This window comes from Callithrix jacchus, chromosome 9, assembly GCF_049354715.1.
Source record: "Callithrix jacchus isolate 240 chromosome 9, calJac240_pri, whole genome shotgun sequence".
In the NCBI taxonomy this organism is placed as follows: Eukaryota; Metazoa; Chordata; class Mammalia; order Primates; family Cebidae; genus Callithrix; species Callithrix jacchus.
In genome coordinates, this window is record NC_133510.1 from 2,267,217 (window position 1) to 2,278,128 (window position 10,912).

Consider the following 10,912-nt stretch of genomic DNA (forward strand, 5'->3'; position numbering starts at 1 on the left):
CGCCACCATGCCCAGCTAATTTTTTGTATTTTTAGTAGAGACGGGGTTTCACCATGTTGACCAGGATGGTCTCGATCTCTTGACCTCGTGATCCACCCGCCTCGGCCTCCCAAAGTGCTGGGATTACAGGCGTGAGCCACCACGCCCGGCCCGAGCATGTACCTTTTATCACCACAAGACGGCTGCCCCATCTCCAACATCAAGTTCAAATTCCAAGCAGGAAGAGGAAGGTCGAAGGACTAGTTGAGTCTCTTCCTTTTAAAGAGCTTTCCTGGAAGTTCCACACAAGTTCTCACAACTCACTGGCCAGAACTGTGTCACACAGCCACTGTATCTGTGAGACAGGCTGAGAAATGTATTTTTAGTTGCTGCTTTGCTGCCACCAACAATGTCAGATTTGGTTAAATGAGGAATAAAAACTGGTACAGAACTTGCAAGGAGAGAGATGTGTAGGAGCAAAGGGAAAATGCCCCCCTTGCCTGTGAAGGGGCTCCTGCTCGGTCACAAGTCAGGCTCTCAAAGACATAAGACAAGGCTGCAGGGGGACCTCATCCAGTTTTTATTTTGGGGACCCACAGCAGTTTTTCTAAATAGACACTGGTCTGGTCAGAACCACAAAGCTGACCAGTCTGCAGGCCTGAATTGAACAGCAGGCTTTTGGGTTTCAGGCTTGTGTCCTACCCAGTGGTACCCACTTTAGGGCATAAGAACACAGAAAGGCAAAGACAGAGGAAAAGAGGATTTCTCAGAGGAAAAAGGGTCAGACAATGAATATTCGTTCCAAAAGTACACCAGAGTTGCCGGACCCAAGACTAGTCTTACAAAGGCTTTTCTCCCATTAATCAAGATTTGGGAGACACAAAGGCAGTGCTTTTACCATTTGCTTAACCAGATTCCACAGAGAGAGAGACTGAGAGCCTGGCTGGTAAAAACTTCTGACCCTTCTGCTGACTGGTGAGGTCCTGAGTTCTTCTGATGGCGGCTTCCAGAGGAACAGAGCGGCACTGATGTGCGGCCCACAGTGCCAAACTGTAGGGGAAGTTTGCCGAAAACCAACTGAAAAATGGCAGATTAATAAAAGAAAAGGCATACGCATTTTATTACTAAGCACGGAAGGGGCGTGGGGGAAGAGGAAATCATGGAGTGATTACCCCAACCCTGCAATGAGGTAAAAAGTTTACACACCCTCGATAGGGTTAGGATTTGTGTCTCTGCCCAAACCTCATCTTGAATTGGTAGAAGGGCCTGGTGGGAGGTGACTGGATCATGGGGGCTGTTCTCGTGACAGTGAGTGGGTTCTCACGAGATCTGGTGGTTAAAAGCATGTGGCACTTCCCCTTCCCTCTCTCTGTCTGCTCCGCCGTGGTAAGCGGTGCTTGTTTTCCCATCACCTCCTGCCATGAGTGTAAGTTCCTGAGGCCTCCCACCCGTCCTTCCTGTGCAGCCTACAAAACTGGGGGTCAATTAAACCTCTATTCTTCATAATTACCGGTCTCGGGTAGTTCTTTATAGCAGCGTGAGAATGAACTGACACAGAAAACTGATACCGGGAGTGGGGCATTGCTATGAACATGCCTGAAAACAAGGAATCAATATTGGGACTGGGTAACGGGCAGAGGCTGGAACAGTGTGGAGGGGTCAGAAGAAGAGGGAAAATGTGGGAAAGTCTGGAACTGGGTAACGGCCAGAGGCTGGAACAGTGTGGAGGGGTCAGAAGAAGAGGGAAAATGTGGGAAAGTCTGGAACTGGGAATGGGTAGAGGCTGGAACAGTGTGGAGGGGTCAGAAGAAGACGGGAAAACGTGGGAAAGTCTGGAACTGGGTAATGAGCAGAGGCTGGAACAGTGTGGAGGGGTCAGAAGAAGATGGGAAAACGTGGGAAAGTCTGGAACTGGGTAATGAGCAGATGCTGGAACAGTGTGGAGGGGTCAGAAGAAGAGGGAAAACGTGGGCAAGTCTGGAACTGGGTAATGAGCAGAGGCTGGAACAGTGTGGAGGGGTCAGAAGAAGACGGGAAAACATGGGCAAGTCTGGAACTGGGTAATGAGCAGATGCTGGAACAGTGTGGAGGGGTCAGAAGAAGAGGGAAAACGTGGGCAAGTCTGCAACTGGGTAATGAGCAGAGGCTGGAACAGTGTGGAGGGGTCAGAAGAAGACGGGAAAACGTGGGCAAGTCTGGAACTGGGTAATGAGCAGAGGCTGGAACAGTGTGGAGGGGTCAGAAGACGGGAAAACGTGGGAAAGTCTGGAACTGGGAATGGGCAGAGGCTGGAACCGTGTGGAGGGGTCAGAAGAAGAAGGAAAACGTGGGAAAGTCCGGAACTGGGTAATGAGCAGAGGCTGGAACAGTGTGGAGGGGTCAGAAGAAGACAGGAAAATGTGGGCAAGTCTGGAACTGGGAATGAGCAGAGGCTGGAACAGTGTGGAGGGGTCAGAAGAAGAGGGAAAACGTGGGAAAGTCTGGAACTGGGTAATGAGCAGAGGCTGGAAGAGTGTGGAGGGGTCAGAAGAAGACGGGAAAACGTGGGAAAGTCTGGAACTGGGAATGGGCAGAGGCTGGAACAGTGTGGAGGGGTCAGAAGAAGACGGGAAAACGTGGGAAAGTCTGGAACTGGGAATGGGCAGAGGCTGGAACAGTGTGGAGGGGTCAGAAGAAGAGGGAAAACGTGGGAAAGTCTGGAACTGGGTAATGAGCAGAGGCTGGAACCGTGTGGAGGGGTCAGAAGACGGGAAAACGTGGGAAAGTCTGGAACTGGGAATGGGCAGAGGCTGGAACAGTGTGGAGGGGTCAGAAGAAGAAGGAAAACGTGGGAAAGTCCGGAACTGGGTAATGAGCAGAGGCTGGAACAGTGTGGAGGGGTCAGAAGAAGACGGGAAAACGTGGGCAAGTCTGGAACTGGGTAATGAGCAGAGGCTGGAACAGTGTGGAGGGGTCAGAAGAGGGAAAACGTGGGCAAGTCTGGAACTGGGTAATGAGCAGAGGCTGGAACAGTGTGGAGGGGTCAGAAGAAGAGGGAAAACGTGGGAAAGTCTGGAACTGGGTAATGAGCAGAGGCTGGAACGGTGTGGAGGGGTCAGAAGAAGAGGGAAAACGTGGGAAAGTCTGGAACTGGGTAACGAGCAGAAGCTGGAACCGTGTGGAGGGGTCAGAAGACTGGAAAACGTGGGCAAGTCTGGAACTTCCTAGAGACTTGCTGAATGGTTTTGACGAAGATGCTGATAGTGACATGGACAGTGAAGTCCAGCTGAGGTGATCTCAGGTGGAGATGAGGAAGGAACGTATTTGGAACTGGAGTAAAGGTCATTCTTGCTATGCTTTAGCAAAGAGACTGGCAGCATTTTGCCCCAGCCCTAGAGATCTGTGGCACTTTGAACTTGACAGACATGATTTAGGGTACCTGGAGGAAGATATTTCTAAGTGGCAAATCATTCAAGAGGTGACCTGGCCTGGTTGCTCCTAACTGTACAATCGTATGTGTTCACAAAGTGATAATCTGAAGTCAAAACTTACGTTTAAAAGGGAAGAAGAACATAAAAGTTTGGAAAATTTGCAGCCTGACCATGTGGTAGAAAAAACCATTTTCTGGTAAGAAATTCAAGCCGGATGCCAGGCACGGTGGCTCACACCTGCAATCCCAGCACTTGGGAGGCCAAGGTGGGTAGATCACCTGAGGTCAGGAGTTTGAGACCAGCCTAGCCAACATGGCAAAACCCCATCTCTACTAATAATACAAAAATTAACCAGGCGTGGTGGCGGGTGCCTGTAATCCTAACTACTTAGGAGATCGAGACAGGAGAATTGCTTGAACCTGGAAGGCGGAGGTTGCAGTGAGTAGGGATTGCACCACTGCACTCCAGCCTGGGCAACAAGAGTGAGACTCTGTTTCTGGGGAAAAAAAAGAAAAGAAAATGAAAAAATCTACCCATGTGACAAAGGGCTGATATTCAGAATCTACAAAGAACTAAAACAGATTTACAAGAAAAAAACAAACAAGCCCATTCAAAAGTGGGTGAAGGACATGAACAGACACTTTACAAAAGAAAACATGCATGAGGCCAACAAACATATGAAAAAATGCTCATCATCTCTGGTCATTAGAGAAATGCAAATCAAAACCACATTGAGATACCATCTCACGCCAGTTAGAATGGCGATCATTAAAAAATCTGGAGACAACAGATGCTGGAGAGGATGTGGAGAAATAGGAACACTTTTACACTGCTGGTGGGAGTGTAAATTAGTTCAATCATTGTGGAAGACAGTGTGGCGATTCCTCAAGGACCTAGAAATAGAAATTCCATTTGACCCAGCAATCCTATTACTGGGTATATATCCAAAGGACTATAAATCGTTCTACTATAAGGACACATGCACACGAATGTTCATTGCAGCACAGTTTACAATAGCAAAGACCTGGAAACAACCCAAATGCCCATCAATGATAGACTGGACAGGGAAAATGTGGCACATATACACCATGGAATATTATGCAGCCATCAAAAACGATGAGTTTGTGTCCTTTGTAGGGACATGGATGAACCTGGAACCAACATTCTCAGCAACTGACACAAGAACAGAAAATCAAACACCGCATGTTCTCACTCACAGGCGGGTGTTGAACAATGAGAACACATGGACACAGGGAGGACAGCATCACACACTGGGGTCTGTTGTGGGAGGGACAGTGGGGGGTGGGGATTTGGGGAGAGATAGCATGGGGAGAAATGGCAGATATAGGTGATGGGGAAGAAAGCAGCAAATCACACTGGCATGTGTGTACCCATGCAACAATCTTGCATGTTCTTCACATGTACCCCAAAACCTAAAATACAATTAAAAAAAAGAAATTCAAGCTGGCTACAGAAATTTATATAAGTAAAAAAGAGCCAAATGTTAACAGCTAAGACAATGCGAAATGTCTCCAGGGCAGTCAGAGATCTTTGTGGCAGCCCCTCCCATCGTAGGCATGGAAGCTTTGGAGGGAAATGATTTCATAGGCCGGGCGCAGGGTCCCTGCTGCTCTGTGCAGCATCAGGACATGGCACCCTGCCTCACAGCTGCTGCAGCTCCAGCTGTGGCTAAAAGGGGTCCAGATACAGTTCAGGCTGTTGCTTCAGAGGGTTCAAGCCCCAAGCCTTGTCAGCTACCATATGGTGTTGGGTCTGCAAATGTGTAGAAGGCAGGAGTTGAGGCTTGGAAGCCTCCACCTAGATTTTAGAGATGTATGGAAATGCCTGGATGTCCAGGCAAGGTCTGCTGCAGGGGCAGAACCCTCATGAAGAACCTCTACTAGGACATTGCAGAGGGGAAACATGGCATTGGATCCCCCACAGAGTCCCCACTGGGATACTGCCTAGTGGAGTTGTGAGAAGGCCACCATACTCCAGACCCCAGAAGGGTAGTTCCACTGACAACTTGCACTATGCACCTGGCAAAGTAGCAGGCACTCAACAGCAGCCCGTGAAAGCAGACAAAGGGGCTGCCCCCTGCAGAGCCACAAGAACAGAGCTGTCCAGAGTCTTAGGAGCCCACCCCTTTTATAAGCATGCTCTGAATGTGCGACACGGAGTCAAAAGAGATTATTTTGGAGCTTTAAGATTTAGCTGGGTGTGGTGGCTCATGCCTGTAGTTCTAGCACTTTGGGAAGCCAAGATGGGAAGATTGCTTAAGGCCAGGAGTTTGAGACCAGCCTAGGTAACATGGCAAAACCCCATCTCTACCAAAAAAAAAATACATACGCACAAAGTAGCCAGGCATGGTGGTACCTGCCTGTAGTCCCAGCTACTTGAGAGGCTGAGGAGGGAGGATGGTTTGAGCCCAGGAGGCAGAGGATGCAGTCAGCTGAGATCACACCCCTGTACTCCAGCCTGAGCAAGAGAGCCAGGCCCCATAACAAAAAAAAAAAAAAAAGATTTAATGACTGCCCTCTTGTGTTTTGAACTTGCATGGGGCAATTTCTCCCATTTGGAATGGAACATTTACTCAGTGCCTGTACCCTCATTGTGTCTTGGAATTAACTAACTTATTTTTTATTTTACAAGCTTATAGGCAGAAGGGACTTTCCTTGTCTCAGATGAGACTTTGTCAGAGGCATATGAACCAGAACAACTCCATCTTGAATAGAAGCTGAGTACAATGAGGCTGAAACCTACCGGGCTGCATTCCCAGACAGTTAAGGCATTCTAAGTCACAGGATGAGATACGAGGTCAGCACGAGATACAGGTCATAAAGACCTTGCGGATACAACACATTGCAGGAAAGAAGGTAGCTAAATGCTACCAAACCCAAAATGGCCACGAGGGTCACCTCTGGTTGTCCTCACTGCTACACTCCTACCAGCGCCATGACAGTTTACAAATGCCATGGCAACATCAGGAAGTTACCCTATATGGTCTAAACAGGGGAGGCATGAATAATCCACCCCTTGTTTGGCATATCATCAAGAAATAACCATAAAAATGAGCAACTAGGAGCCCTCGTGCTGCTCTGTCTCCGGAGTAGCCATTCTTTCATTCCTTTACTTTCTTAACAAACTTGCTTTCACTTTGCACTTACACTTACACTTTGCAGAGACTTGCCCTGAATTCTTTCCTGAGCGAGACCCAAGAATGGTTTCCTGGGGTCTGGATCAGGACTTCCTTCCTTTAATACCTCTGGACTTGGACTTTTGAGTTAACGCTGGGATGAGTTAAGACTTTGGGGACTGCTGAGAAGGGATGATTGCAATGTGACAAAGACGAGATTTGGGAGGGGCCAGGGTGAAATGATAGGGTTTGGATTTGTATCCCTGCCCAGATCTCATGTTGAACTGGAAGTGGGGCCTTGTGAAAGGTGATTGGATCAGGGGGTTGCTCTTGTTATAGTGAGTTCTCACAGGATCCGACGGTTTAAAAGCGGGTGGCACTTCCCCCTTCACTCTCTCTGCTGCTCTGTCATGGTGAGCAGTGTTTGCCTCCTATTCAACTTCTGCCATGATTGTAAGTTACCTGAGGCCTCCCACCCGTGCTTCCTGTACAGCCTGTGGAACCGTGATTCAATTAAACCTATCTTCTTCATAATTACCCAGTCTCAGGTAGTTCTTCATAGCAGTGTGAGAATGGACGAATACAACACTTCTTCACAGGGGAGAGAGAAGATGGGGAATGTAGGCAATTCTTTTGAGGAGCAATAAATGATTAGGGAGAATAAATAGACAAGGCAGACACATTAACTTGTAAGTGATTCTCTTTGCAATTTGAATGAGCAGGAGAGGCAGACATTATCTTGTGAAAAACTCCATCCAGGTGTGATTACATTCTTCAGGTTTTTTTCTCTGCCATAGATCATGATATTTCAAGGATGGGATAAAAAGCGATTATGTTTTTCTTGGTAAGAAGTTTTATTGGCCAGGCACAGTGGCTCATGCCTGTAATCCCAGCACTTTGGGAAGCTGAGGCAGGAGGATTGCTTGAGCCCAGGAGTTTGAGACCAGCCTGGACAACATGTGGATACCCCATCGCTAGTAAAAATGTTAAAATTAGCCAGGTGTGGTGGTGCATACCTATGGTCCCAACTACTTGGGAGGTTGAGGCGAGAGGTATAATCCAAAAAGTATCAGAGAAAAGTCTCAATTAATTTAGGAGTTAATTTTGCCAAGGTTAAGGACACGTCTGTGACACAGCCTCAGGAGGTCCTGAAGACATGTGCCCAAGGTAGTCGGGTAAAACTTGCTTTTAAACATTTTAGGGAGACATGAGACATCAATAATTATGTGTAAGATATACATTGGTTGGGTCCAGTAAGGCAGGATAACTCAAAAGGTGGTGGGGTAGGGAGCTTCCAGGTCAAAAGTAGATAAGAAACAAAAGGTTGCATTATTTTGAATCGTAGATCAGCCTTCCACTGGATACACAATTTATTCTGGCTCAGCAAACCTGCAGCAGAGGAAGCAATTGGATATGCATTTGTCCCCAGTGAGCCTCACAGGGATGACTTTGAGTCCTGTCTGTCCTTTGTCCACAAGGTGAGGAAAGTATGTAGCTTTTGATCTTTGTAGCCACCTTACTTAGGAGTAAAATGGGAGGCAGAATTGTCTGACATAGTCTCTAGCTTGACTCTTCCCTTGGCTTGGTGACTTTGGGGTCCTGAGATGTAGTTTCCTTTCACGATAGTAATGAGGCATGTCTGACTCCCACTTCCCATCATGGCCTGAACTAGTTTTCCAGGTTACCTTTGGAATGCCTTTGGCCAAGAGGAGTCCATTCAGATGGTTGGGATAGAGGAGTCCATTCAGATGGTTGGGATAGAGGAGTCTGAGTTTTATTTTTGTTTTACAGAGGACTACTTGAGCCCCAGAATTTGAGGCTTTAGTGAGCCACCACTGAAGTTGAGCCTGGACAACAAATCAAGTCCCTATCTCAAAAAAAAAAAAAGCTTTCTTGGTCAGACAAGGAAATCCCAGAGAGTCTTCCCCTGTGCTTGGGGTTGAGGAGGGGAACAAGACAAGGTTAGAGGGACCTTGATTCTGAGGCTTGTTTTCTTTCACTTTCCAAAAACACTCAGTACGCCCAAGCACCATATTTTGGAAATTGTTTTCTGTGACCCAACAGATGAAAAAATCATTTTAAGAAGATATGGATCAGAGACGAAAGAAGGGGATTAGAGGGTCCTTGTTGCCTCTTACTAAAGGCTCAGTGGGCTGGCTATGGCCAGCAACTGGGCAGGGAGCTAGACAACAGCAGGTACATTGGCATTCCCCACAAGAGAAAGAGGAACATGCAGAGGTGGCAGAAACCTGAGGGGTTACCAGCCTCATTCTCCATTGCCAAGGGGGCCCTTCATTCATCTCCTTTCCTCCCCAACATGATCTTTAATCATGTCACCTGGTTCATGTCTGCACGCACCTCCTGCTGCTACAGGCTAAGCGCATCCTGGCAGTGTGAACAAAGAAACCCACCCATTAAAAAGTGCTCTCTAGGCCAGGTGCAGTGGCTCACGCCTATAATCCCAGCACTTTGGGAGGCCAAGGCAGGCAGATCATCTGAGATGAGGAGTTTGAGACCAGCCTGGCCAACATGGTAAGACCCCATCTCTACTAAAAATACAAAAATTATCTGGACGTGGTGTCAGGTACCTGTAATCCCAGCTTCTGGGGAGGCTGAGGCAAGAGAATCGCTTGAACCTGGGAGGTGGTGGTTGCAGTGAGCCAAGATATCCCCATTGCACCCCAGCCTGGCTGACAGTGCAAGACTCCATCTCGAAACAAACAAACAAAAAAAGTGCTCTCCAACCTCTTGTGTGCATGTCTTTTTTGTGGAGGTCTGGGGAAGGGGGGCCCTACTACAGAATGAAACTACTCCTTGATGCCTCTTGGCACCTAATTGGCCTGCAAAGCTCAGCTCTGGGGTCCGTTCTGGCAAGGAGCCAGCAGGACTCCCCGTGGAAGCTTTCCCCCAGGCTGGGCCCCTCTGACTTGTGAGACTTCCAGAGCACTTTTATCTACAGTGTAGGAGGGGTCTGATGAAGCCTCTGGTTCCCCTCCTGGACTGAGGTCAAGTTCTGATGTAATTGCCCCACAGGTTCTCCTTGCCCACTGCCCAGAGCTGATTCATCAAGACGGGGGAATCGTAATAGAGAATTTAATTCATGCAGAGCCAGCTGAATGGGATACCAGAGTTGTATCACCCAAATAAATCTTCCCGATAATTCAAAAATTAGGTTTTTTTAAGGCTAATGTGGCTGGTAGGGTACCAGGCAGTGGGGAGTGCTGATTGGTCAGGTTGGAGATAAAATCCTAGGAGGTCTAAGCGGGTCCTTCTTGCTGTTTTCTGTTCGTGGGTGGGATTGCAGAACTGGGTGAGCCAGATAACTGGTCTGGCTACTGCCAGCTGGTGCCTCAGAATGCAGTATCTGAAAAATATCCCCAGCACTGATCTTACATTTTGCAATAGTGATGTTATCCCTTGGAACAACTGGGAAGGTTTGGAATCTTGTAACCTCTGGCTGGATGGCTCCGAAACCATAATTTCTAATCTTGTGGCTAATCTGTTAATCTTACAAAGGTAATATGGTCCCCAGGCAAGAAGGGGGTTTGTTTTCGGAAAGGGCTGTTAACACCTTTGCTTCAAAGTTCAACTATAAACTAAATTCCCCCAAAGTTAGTTTGGTCCATGTCCACGAATGAACAAGGGCAGCTTGGAGGTTAGAAGCAAGACGGAGGCAGAGCACGGTGTCTCATTCCTGTAATCCCAGCACTTTGGGAGGCCGAGGCAGATGGATCACGAGGTCAAGAGATCAGGACCATCCTGGTCAACATGGTGAAACCCCGTCTCTACTAAAAATACAAAAAATTAGCTGGGCATGGTGGCGCATGCCTGTAATTGCAGCTACTCGGGAGGCTGAGGCAGGACAATTGCCTGAACCCAGGAGGCGGAGATTGCGGTGAGCCGAGATCGCGCCATTGCACTCCAGCCTGGGTAACAGGAGCGAAACTCCGTCTCCAAAAAAAAAAAAAGAAGAAGCAAGACGGAATCGGGTAGGTCAGATCTCCTTCACTGTCATAATTTCTCACAAGTTCTGCAAAGACAGTTCCACTGGACGCTCTGCATCTGTGTACGTACCCTCGGCGAGCACACAGCTCTTGTGCTCTAAAGAACACCTGAGATCGGCTTTGGGAGACGGCAGCACCTTCCTCCTCTCGCAGCAGAGAAGGGTCGTTTCTGCTCCGGACATTGACCTGGAGCCTTTCCCAGCACGTCTAGCAAACAGCACGGAATCGCCCGGACTTCCGGGAAGACCCGGCCCAGCCGCCGAGGTCGCGGCTCCCCGGCGCTCTCTGCCGCCCTCTACCGGAGCCGAGGGAGCGCGACAGCTGCGATGTTGGGAAGGCCCTCGAGTCCTGAAGAGCGCACGCGCGAGCGCGCTCCTGCGTCC

At 48.5% G+C, this 10,912-nt stretch overlaps 1 long non-coding RNA gene across 1 annotated transcript; it reads right to left on the reverse strand.

The window, feature by feature from the left end:
- Positions 1-7,207: 7,207 nt before the first annotated feature.
- Positions 7,208-10,819, reverse strand: LOC118144065 (uncharacterized). The gene is made up of 2 exons (XR_004728514.3): positions 10,600-10,819; positions 7,208-9,889 (listed from the first exon to the last, which is right to left on the reverse strand). It is a non-coding gene; the product is annotated as an uncharacterized LOC118144065 (long non-coding RNA).
- Between the last annotated feature and the right edge of the window lie 93 nt (positions 10,820-10,912).